We start from the raw sequence: 11,646 nt of genomic DNA, 5'->3' as shown, positions 1-11,646 counted from the left end.
AAAAAGCCTTAAAAGAAAGAAAAAAAATCTTGCAGAGAGTAAAACCCGATCCCATATAATGGATTGGAAATCTCAATGGCAATGGCATCAGACTTCTTCAGTGGCATCAGAAGTCCTCAAACTTCTCCAAGAAGCTTACAGCAAATGATGCAGGGCCTCAATATCCTGAAGGAAAGTGATCTCCAAACCAGAATTCTGTTCCCAGGTAAACTGCCAATCAAATGTGAGGATAGGATAAAGATGTTTTTAGCCATTCAAGAATTTAAAATATTTCCACCCTACTAGACTACCAAGAGTTACCATATGATTCAGCAACCCTACTTCTAGGCATATATCAAAAGACTTGAAAGCAGAGACTCAGATACTTGTACTCCGATGTTCATAACAAAATTGTTCCCAGTAGCCAAAAAGTGGAAACAACCTCAATGTCCATCAGCAGGTAAATGGATAAACAACATCCAATGGGGTATTTTTCAGTCTTAAATGAAATTCTGATACATGCTATAACATGGATAAACCTTGATAACATTGTGCTAAGAAAAAACAAGTCAGACACAAAAGGGTAAATATGTATGATTTCACTGATATGAGGTACCTCAGTTCAGTCCAGTCCTGTCTGACTCTTTGCAGCTCCATGGACTGCAGCACACCAGGCTTCCCTGTCCATCACCAACTCCCAGAGCTTGCTCAAACTCATGTCCATAAACTCAGTGATGCCATACAACCATCTCATCCTCTGTCACTCCTTTCTCTTCCTGCCTTCAATCTTGCCCAGTGAGTCAGTTCTTCCCATCAGGTCGCCAAAGTATTGGAGTTTCAGCTTCAGCATCAGTGCTTCCAATGAATATTCATGACTGATTTCCTTTAGGATGGACTGGTTGGATGTCCTTGCAGTCCAAGGGACTCTCAAGAGTCTTCTCCAGGACTATAGTTCAAAAGCATCAATTCTTTGGGGCTCTAGAATAAGCAAATTCATAGAGACAGAAATAGAGGTTACTATGGGTTGTGGGAGGAGAGGGAATGGAGAGATACTGTTTAATAGGAACAGAGTTTCTGTTTGGGATGAAAAAGTTCTGGAAATGGATAGTGGTGACTTATACAACATTGTGAATATACTTAACAACACTGAATTGTATACTTTAAAATGGCTAAAATGGTCAATTTTCTGTTATGCATATTTTACCACAATGAAAAGGGTTGTTAAAGGAAGACAATGTGGTCATAGTAGTCTACTTGACATTACCAGATCATTGGGGCTTTAAAAAGTAGTCAGAAATTCAAAGTAACATAGGATATCTCCAGAGTTTTAACTTGTAAATTTTAAAAACACTGTCTGAGTCAGACAAAAATAATTCTACAGTCATTTAGGCTTAGTTGAGAATTCTAGGGAGATATACTAGCAGGCTATTATGATATGGTGGAAAGACTGGATTGAAGAACTCCAGATTCTACTCGGTGCTTTAAATTACTTATCTCATTGCTTGTGTTTTCCTGTCAAATGGGATAAGGAATGTCCGATATCTCATTCAAAAGTGTTGGAGTAAATACAACACTGTCGCGTATACAGTCAACTTCTTGAAGGCTGCCTTACATGAGCCTCACATCTGATATCACTGTGTGAGTAAATTGATAAAGAATGTCTTAGTCTTTTACTTAAAAACAGAAAGATATTCTCTCGTGTCACACAGAGATCATGTTCTGTTTGAGTTGGTGGTGTCAGTTTATTGAACGAAAGTCAAGATGTTAGGTTTCACAGGTTTGTTCTAGTATTTAAAACACTTTTTATTACGTAATAAGATTCTTATTTTACCCTTGTTATTTGGTAAGATGCTTAGATATCTAGAAAGCATTTCTTCTAAGTTCTAATGAAATGAAAGTCCTCTCAAACTCACAGAGCCCCACTTTCTTCATCTGTAAAATGATGATATTCTCTACCTTGTCCACTTGACAGGGTTGTTTTGAGAGTTCCAAAGAGGTCCTTTTGTTCACCTATTTATTTGGTAAATATTCTCTGTGAGCTTATGAACTATAAGCTGGGATGTTTGGAATGTAATGCTCAACAAGAGGCATGATCCATACCTTTCTGAAGTTTCCAGTTATGTGGGATTGAAATGTATGTTAAAGCGCTTAGAACAGTGCCTGGCACATTAGTAGATGTCAATACATATAATTTCCTAATTGATGGTTAATGTTGTGTGTTAGTTTGTCTGGGATATGGGAGACCCAGGTATTTGGCTAAAGATTGTTTCTGAGTATGTCTGTGAGGTTGTTTCCAGATGAGGTTAACATTTGAATCAGTAGACTGAGTAAGTCAGATGGTGCTCCCCCAGTGTGGACGGGCATCATTCAATCTGTTGAGGGCCTGACTACTGCACTGAGACAGCAGCCTTCTTCTGCCCTTGGACTAGGACTTCTATCATTGGAGATCCTATTTTTCAGGGCTTCAGACTCAAACTGGAACTTACTCTATGAACCCTCTGGTTCTTGGGTCTTCAGACTTAGACTTGAAATTCTATAACATTGATTCTCCTGGTTCTCAGGTTTTCAGACTCAGAGTGGAACTATACCACCAGTTTTCCTGGGTCTCAAGCATATAAATGGGAGATTGTGGGATTTCTCAGGCTCCATAATTGCATGAGCCAATTCCTTCCAATAAATCTCTTTATCTATATACATATGAATTTGTATATACATACAAAAGTAGTGGGCCACTTTTGGTAAGCAGAACTGGATATAGATATGCACTGGTTTTCCTGTTGGTTCTGTTTCTTGGACAAACCTTGATTAATACACTACCCTTGAAATATTGTTGTTCTTTAGTTGCGACCCCATGGACTGTAGCCCACCAGGCTCCTTTGTCCATGGGATTTCCCAGGCAAGAATACTGGAGTGGCTTGCCATTTCCTTCTCCAGGGGATCTTTTCAACTCAGGGATTGAACCTGCATTTCTTGCATTGGCAGGCAGATTCTTTATCACTGAGCCACCAGGGAAGCCCACCCTCAAATTTGTCCATACACACCCAGGTCAGTGCCCTGAAATCAAGAAGGTGGACCTCAGCTGCAACTTGGTTGTTTATTTTGTGATGTCATATTGCCAATATTTATGGCACTCCTAGGCCATTGCTACTCATTCTGGAAGTATAGGAGTCATTCTTCTGCCCTATAATATAAAACTTCAGTGAGAGAGCAAGTCATCCAAATTATATTCCCCAGAGAGTAGGCAAATGCAATTTTATGTCCAGAGCAGGGAGGATTCAAAAGTTTACCAAAGTGCTAGGAACTTAAACGGTAGGCAGGGGTAATATTGCTGTTCATCACTGTCTACTTATTTTCTATTTAAAGAGTTTTATCTTCTTAGTAGAGGGGGTTGGTTTAATAGAGTGTCGGGGGAAATGTCTAGTGAGTGTATTGATTGAATGGATGATGATAAATGTGGGTAACTTATCTCCTAATCTTCCTCTAGGTTTGCCTAGCTGAGGATGAATAAAATTATTTTTAATATATCCCAGAAAGTCTTTTTTCATTGTCTTGGGATTTTGGTGCCATACATATGCCTAAATGACTTTTTCCCCCCCCAGAAAGAGTAAGAATTTGTAGATTGGCACCAGGTGGAAGATCTTTAATGCTGCTGCTGCTAAGTCGCTTCAGTCGTGTCCGACTCTGTGCAACCTAATAGACGGCAGCTCACCAGGCTCCCCCGTCCCTGGGATTCTCCAGGCAAGAACACTGGAGTGGGTTGCCATTTCCTTCTCTAATGCATGAAAGTGAAAAGTGAAGTCACTCAGTCGCTCAGTCACTCAGTCGTGGCCAGCTCTTAGCGACCCCATGGACTGCAGCCTACCAGGCTCCTCCGTCCATGGGATTTTCCAGGCAAGAGTACTGGAGTGAGTTGCCATTGCCTTCTCTGAGATCTTTAATACATGGTACTTTATGCCTAAATGTTAAGTTTCATCATCTCAGCTAGGAACAATTAAGTTATGCTAGGATACTACTTGGGCTTCCCTGGTGGCTCAGATGGTAAAGAATCCTCCTGCAGGAGACTCAGGTTTGACCCCTGGTGGGGAAGATCCCCTGGAGAAGGAAATGGCAACCCACTCCACTATTCTTGCCTGTAGAATTCCATGGACAGAGGAGCCTGGTGGATTATAGTCCGTGGGGTTGCAAAGAATCAGAGAAGACTGAGCAACTAAAACACAGACACAAGATACTACTTAAGGAAGGAAACAAAGAAATATATACACTATTCACTTATCAAATATGTTCGCATTTTACAGAGAAGATGGTCATAATATTTCAAGGGGAGAAAGTCAGGATGCTCATTATCAAGGGCAAGAAGAGGTTTCTAAGGCATATCACACATTGTGTGCAAAGTAGAAGCGACCTGAAGGGATAGAAGGAATGAGACTGTATAACAAAGCAAATTCATTTATGTTAGATTCCAGTTTCTAATATGAAATATTTCTGGAAAAAGGCTGTACAGAAGACTGCATTCTTATTATTGTACATCTCTTCCCTTTTGCTTGCTCAAAACAGATGCAGTGCTGAAAATGTTTTTACTTTGATGTTGTAGCTGGAAGTGTACTTCTGTCATATCCAGAGTGACTAATACTGTTCAGGATGATCTGTTCAAATAATAGGGTTTCCTTGCTTTTAAGGTCACTTGGGCTATAATGTTGTTATTGTCCTTTATTCTGCTCTGTGGTCTCATTTTCATAAAGGATTGGTAGAAAAATAGAAAGGATATTGGGTACCACTTGTTCATGGGCCTGATGCCACTCTCACCCTGCCCCTGTGGTCCTGTGTCTTCTTACTAATGATGGACATGCATGCAATAGGGGTCTTAAAGGGGTGTAGTGCTTGGGTTTCAACATGGATTCAATAGCAACAGCAACAATAGAGATTGACTCCTAGGTATTTTTCCTTCAAGTTAGAAACTAGAGTGGAAATGCTTAAAGAACATTTGTAATTCAAGAAAATTTGTGGCACTAGAAGTGAAAATATCATAGGTTATATTAAACACTGATAGAAAAAGTTTTTTGAACAGAATGTAACTAAATTTCAAACAATTTTTAATTCCACTGAGTATTAAACCACATCTCAAAATCTGTAATAAAAAATTCACTCAAACTTTTTGAAAAGAAAGAATCATCTCTTTATAGTTCCCTTAAGTTAATCTGAATTTCTGTCCCGTCACTTTTATGTAAGGAAACACATGGCCTCAAACTTGGCTTTCTGGTTATAATAATTTCCTGTTGTAGGTTTGTCTTTAGTTCGTTTCCAAAAATCTTATATGCCAAAGGTTTTGGAGCCACACACATTTCTGCTTTGTAGTCTCATTTTCATAGAGGGTAGGGAAGGAAGAGAGAGATTGTGTAGTTCTTATTCACAGAAGAAATATAAGCTTTTGGTTAAACTGAAATAGTTTGGGAAATTCTAAACTGACTATTGTTGATGCTATTGTTTGGTGGAAGTAACGAAATGAGGAAGCTTTAAATAGTTAATAAAACGCAGGACTCCTGGGTTCTAGAGTCCAACTCTGTCACTGTGCTCCTGTGTGACACTGGGCAAGGTACCATCCCTCTCTGGGCCTCTTGACTTATTTGTAAATTGGGTATCTTTGACCAGAGTATGTCTAATGATACATAATATATAATTGTATATAAATAGAATACGATATATATTGCCTAAAACAAGTGGACAAAATAGTGTAGTCTATAGAACAATGTCCTGCTGGTTTGCTGGGCTAATCCTTCCTTATTTTATATTCATGCTTGGGCCAACATATTTGGAGTACTTTGTATTTTCTTGTAAGCCTGAAGAAAAGCATTTTCCTATACTGTATTAACTTCTGAAAATGCAAGATTTTGGCTTAATATGTTTTCCCCAGCTTTTTATTTTATAACATTTCAAACCGTCAGAAAAGCTTCAGGAATATTCAGTGAAGAGCTGTATACCCCTCTCTTAGATTTACTGACTGTTGACATTTTGCCAAATTTGTTTCATTTTTATTTCTCTTTCTCTACTCCCTTCCTGGATATAAGGGCATTGGTGAACCATCTGAAAATTTATTGCCGGCATCATGACACTTCATCCCTAAACACCATTGCATATATCGCCTAAGAAAAAGGATGTTCTCTTACATAACCACTAGATAATTCCCTGAGGATTTTAACATTGATTCGACACTATTATTTAAAATCCACTATGTATTCAAATTTCCCCAGTCATTCCAATAGTGTCCTATGTAGTTTATCTTTTGTGGTTTAACATCCAATCAAGGATCATCTGTTGCATTCCATTGCCCCTTGACTAACCCCTCCCTTGTTCTACAGTTCCCCAGCTTTCTTTGTCTGCTTTTCTCCTGGCTGCACTGCATGGCTTGAGGGATCTTAGTTCCTTAACCAGCAATTGAATCCAGGCCCTTGGCAGTGAAAGAACGGAGTCCTAACCACTGGACAGCTAGGGAATTCCCAGTGCTGACATTTTCTGAGGAGTTCGAGTCAGTTGTTTTGCAGAATGTCCGTCACATTAGATTTGGCTGTCTGTGCTCAGTCGCTCAGCTGTGTCTGACTCTTCAACCGTCTAGACTATAACCCGCCAGGCTCTTCTCTCCATGGAATTTTCCAGGCAAGAATACTGGACTGGGTAGCCATTTCCTTCTCCAGTGGATCTTCTAGACCCAGGGATCAAACCTGTGTCTCCTGCTTGATGGGTGAATTCTTTACCACTGTGCCACACAGGAAGCCCTAGATTTGTCTAGCTGGGTCCTAATGATTAGTTTCAGGTTAGTACTCTTGCCTGGAAAACCCCATGGGCAGAGGAGCCTGGTACGCTGCAGTCTATGGGGTCGCTACGAGTCGGACACAGCTGAGCAAATTCACTTTCACTTTTCACTTTCCTGCATTGGAGAAGGAAACGGCAACCCACTCCAGTGTTCTTGCCCGGAGAATCCCAGGGACGGAGGAGCCTGGTGGGCTGCCGTCTATGGGGTCGCACAGAGTTGGACACGACTGAAGTGACTTAGCAGTAGCAGCAGCAAACTTATAAAAAATATATTTGTTTATTTATTTTTGGTTGCACTGGGTCTTCCTTGCTGCATGCAGGCTTTCTCTAGTTGCAGCAAACGGGAGCTACTCTTTGTTGTGGTGCGCGGACTTCTCATTGTGGTGGATCCTCTTGTTGCCGAGCACAGGCTCCAGGAGCACAGGCTCAGTCGTTTTGACTCTCGGGTTTAGTTGCTCCATGGGATGTGGAATCTTCCTGGACCAGAGATCAAACCTGTGTTCCCTGCATTGGCAGGAGGATTCTTAACCACTGTACCACCAACCAGGTCCTCAGGTTAAATGTTTTTTGGAAGGCATAGTATGTAAGTATTGTGTCCTTCATACACCACATTAGAGGTGTGTGATGTCATACTAGGTGCTGAGGTGTGATTATTCAGTTAAAGTGGTAGATACCACATGTCTGCAGTGTTACAATTCTATTTCCCCATATAATTAATGAATGATCTCAGGAATGACAGGCTTCCCAGGTGGTACTAGTGGTAAAGAACCCGCCTGCCAATGCAGGAGACATAGGGGACATGGGTTCGATTCCTAGGTTGGGAAAATCCCCTGGAGGAGGGCATGGCACCCCGCTCCAGTATTCTTGCCTGGAGAATCCCATGGTCAGAGGAGCCTGGCAGGTTGCAGTCCATGGGGTCGCACACATTCAGACACAACTGAAGCAACTCAGCACACATGCATGCTCAGGAATGACTGAGACTTTTTGGATATCTCATTTCTTGAAGGTTTTGGCATTCATTATTAACAGTGACTGTAGAGTTACCATATTTTGATTGTCCCAGACAAAGGTGACTTGGGATAATCAACAGATCTCTGGCAGAATGGAAGAAAGAGTTGCTCACTGTGAACTAAACCACAAATAAGCCTTGTGTGTGTGTGTGTGTGTGTGTGTGTGTGTGTGTGTGTGCATAAACATAGGCATGCGCATGTTTGAAATGAAAGTGTTGAGGTAGAGAAACTCTGACACACTGTTAGATAAGGTTGGGATGCCTAATGTAGAGAATCCAAGAAAAGTTAACTTTTGTTGAATGTTGAACAGAACATACTCTGCTGTTACTCTTTCTTTGCAATTTCTCTACAGTATGAGACCTAAAGCTTGAAAATAACGGGTACATATAATACCCATATATAATCTTTGTGGGTTTTTTTATGGTGAGTTACAGCTTCCTTTCTTTTTTCTTTTTCATTTTTTCCCTGTTATAGTTTTGGTTACAATATCACTATATTTTGTTAGATAAGATTAGGGTATTATTAATAGGAAATACAATTCTAAATTAATAATGTAAGAGAAGGAGAAGTTTGCAAGAGATTTTGCAGGGGGTGAAGTGCTTGATCCCATGTGATCAAGTGAGAGTAAAAAACAATCTGAGCATACCTGTTTTTATCTTGAAGAATTATGCCACAATGTGTCCATATATGTTTTTCTAATATTTCTTTGAATTATTGGAGTTAATTTTCAACAAAGGCAGAATTCTATATTAATTGTGGGACTAGTTATTAATGATATGGAGAACAACCAAATTTGCAATAAAGAGCATATTGTATAGAAGAGCAAAAATAAATAATAACTATAGTCACTTGTTTAGTCGCTAAGTCATGTCTGACTCTCCTGCATTGGCAGGTGGATTCTTTACCACCAAGCCACCAGGGAAGCCCAGCAATAGTCATGGTGATGATCAAAGATGTCGATGAGCTTTAATGAAAGATCCCAGAAAGCAAAGGTATTCTAATGATAAAACAGTAACTGGCACAGAGAGCATGGAAAGTGAATTGTGCCAGGGATTACATTTTAAATGGCAAGGATAATCTGGCATAGGAAATAAAACCACAAAACAATTGATTCCATGTATTTAAGCAAGAGAAATGTAGAAGTCCAATAAGAGCCCTTTTTTGCCTCACAAAATTACACTAGCATATGTCTTCTTTCGTTATCTTCAGATTTCTCTAATTTATCAGATGATTCGAACCCAAAGCAGGGAGAACAATGCTCTACTATGATGTCAGTGCTTTAGGAAAACAGAGCCAGGAATTTGAAAAGTAAGCTTTTTGCAAGTACAAAGATATCATTGTTGCTGCTGCTGGGCTTCTAGAATAACTGTGCAATTGTTAATTATGAAAATAGATAATAGTCGTGAATACAATTTGTCTTCTAATAGGAGTGCTATGCCACTAAAGCACACACAATGGAGATTACCAGAACAATCAACAAAGTGCAGGATATTGGGACTTTCGTGTGTGTCTGCTCAGTCGTTCAGTCGTGTCCAACTATTTGCGACCCCATGGACTGTAGCCTACCAATCTCCTCTGTCCATGGGATTTCCCAGGCAAGAGTACTGGAGTGGGTTGCCATTTCCTTCTCCAAGTATATTAGGACAACTTACTTTAAAACCGCAATACAGTCGAAATATACTGTTCAGAACACAGAATTGTCTCATGAGTGAATAATGAAGTAGCCATGATTTATTAGCTTTATTTAAAGCTGTCTACAAGTTGAACAACATTTTAAAGCACTTTTTTTTTTTTTAAACACCTCTGCAATTTCCTGGAGCCATGATTTCTTTTTTTTTTTTTCTTTGAGCCACAGTGGTTAATCAGATTTTGGTGTTTCAGTAATTATGTCAATTAATGTATGCTGAGAGTAATTTCATTTGTTGAAACGGATACCAGGTGAATATGTAATTAGTGGAAGGTTGTCTCTTTAAGATTTGGTGTGCAATTTTCCAAGATTAGCCACAGTATGGAGAGTAGAGTTTTAAATTGTAATAATTTCTGGTTAGGGACCAAACTAGTATCTACTTGATTTCCTGACAACTGAAGTAAAATGACAGTTTCTTCCCACCTTCTCCTACCAATCAAAGACACATTATAGGGTGAACAATCATCCCAGTTTGCCTAGGATAGTCCCACTTTTAGCACTAAATGTCCTCTACCTAGAGAAATCCTTTGGTTCAAAGCAAAAAAAGGATAGTCAGTCACCTTAATACACACATCTCACTTGAAAATAAGTACAGTTTTTAGAAATCATGGGTTTGCCTGATAGTTCAGCAAGTAAAGAACCCACCTGCAGTGCATGAGGCACAGGAGGTGCTAGTTTGATCCCTGGGTGGGGAAGATTCCCCGAGGAGAAATGGGAACCCACTCCAGTATTCTTGCTGAAAAATCCCATGGATAGTCGGGGCTTGGGGGCTACAGTCCATGGGGTCGCAAAGAGCTGGACACAACTGAGCAACTAAGCATGCACACAACATATAGAAAAGCAATTTAAAAATAAATTTCCATCCGTATTGTCACTAAACTTTATGTAGACCACATATAATTTAACAATTAAAAAAAGCAATTTTAGTCACATGTATGCACAAGTCTATGTCATTGATTAACAAATACACATCCTCACAAAATTGTATGTATAATTTTAATGAATCCATAAAATTGTAACATATTTCCATGTTATATTACTTAATTACCTTTTATTGTAGGACATTTATGTTGTTTTTCTGTTTTTTCCTCATTACAAATGATAATGTTATAAATATCTTTGTATATATAATATTCCTCTTTTAAATTTAAGAAATATAACTTTGGGGGAAAACATACATATGGTAGAATTGTATTGACGACATATAAACAGTTAAAATTATAAATATTTTATTCTGCTAGTTTCTTATCAGCTACCCTGCTATTTAAATAACTGTGACATGAAAATTCCTGGTCATATGAGCCCATTCTAGAAATTGGCTAATAGTCTTATTTGGCTAGTTGAAACAATGTGTTTATTTGTTTGTTCTGAATGTCAGTAAATTTTCATCACAAATGAAAATGTTGTTTCCTCTTTTTAGGATTTTTCAAAAGAATAATTGCACTTGAAGGAAAATGAGGTCACTGGGTAATCACAATTTCATAGAGAAACATCTAATGTGTTCCAAAATTGACAGAGGCATGGAGGACACAGAAATATAACCAAGTCATTTTTGAAAGCAGATGTTTGGTAGGAGCCAATTTTTATACTAAGCCTGACCAATGAACTCTCTCTTGATGCTTCCATTTAGGATTTCTGAAGTAGAAGTATGAAAATCTAAAAACTCAAGTCCTCTTCTGTACTGTAATTAAAAAAGAACAGCCTGAGCCTACAAAATCTAAACTTAAATACAGAATGGATAAGTCATCAAATCAGTTAACATTTATCGGGTAACTGCCATTGCCTGCCCAGTCCCTATCTGGTAGAGTTTATCAAGTGATACAAAAAAGTCACGAGATGTGTGAATTAGAAAATTATAGAATAATTTTAATTAGAAAATAATAGAATAGTGTGGTAAGTTTCATAACAGTAGTGTGGCAAAAAAGGGTCATGTCTCCTTGTGCACCTGCTTATTTATTTATTTTTTAGTATGTATTTGGCTGCACGGTCTCAGTTGTGGCAGGCCAGATCCTCGGTCTTCATTGGGAGTCCCCTGATCCGGGATCAAACCCGGGCCCCCTGCACTGGGAGTGAGGAGTCTTAACCACTGGACTACAAGAGAAGTCCCTACCTGTGTATTTATAATGACAAAAACTGTAAACAACCTAAACGTCTGTAGACAAGATA

The sequence above is a fragment of the Capra hircus genome, chromosome 25 (genome assembly GCF_001704415.2).
Source record: "Capra hircus breed San Clemente chromosome 25, ASM170441v1, whole genome shotgun sequence".
In the NCBI taxonomy this organism is placed as follows: Eukaryota; Metazoa; Chordata; class Mammalia; order Artiodactyla; family Bovidae; genus Capra; species Capra hircus.
The sequence above is the reverse complement of the archived record's forward strand: the minus strand, read 5'-3'. Positions refer to the sequence as shown.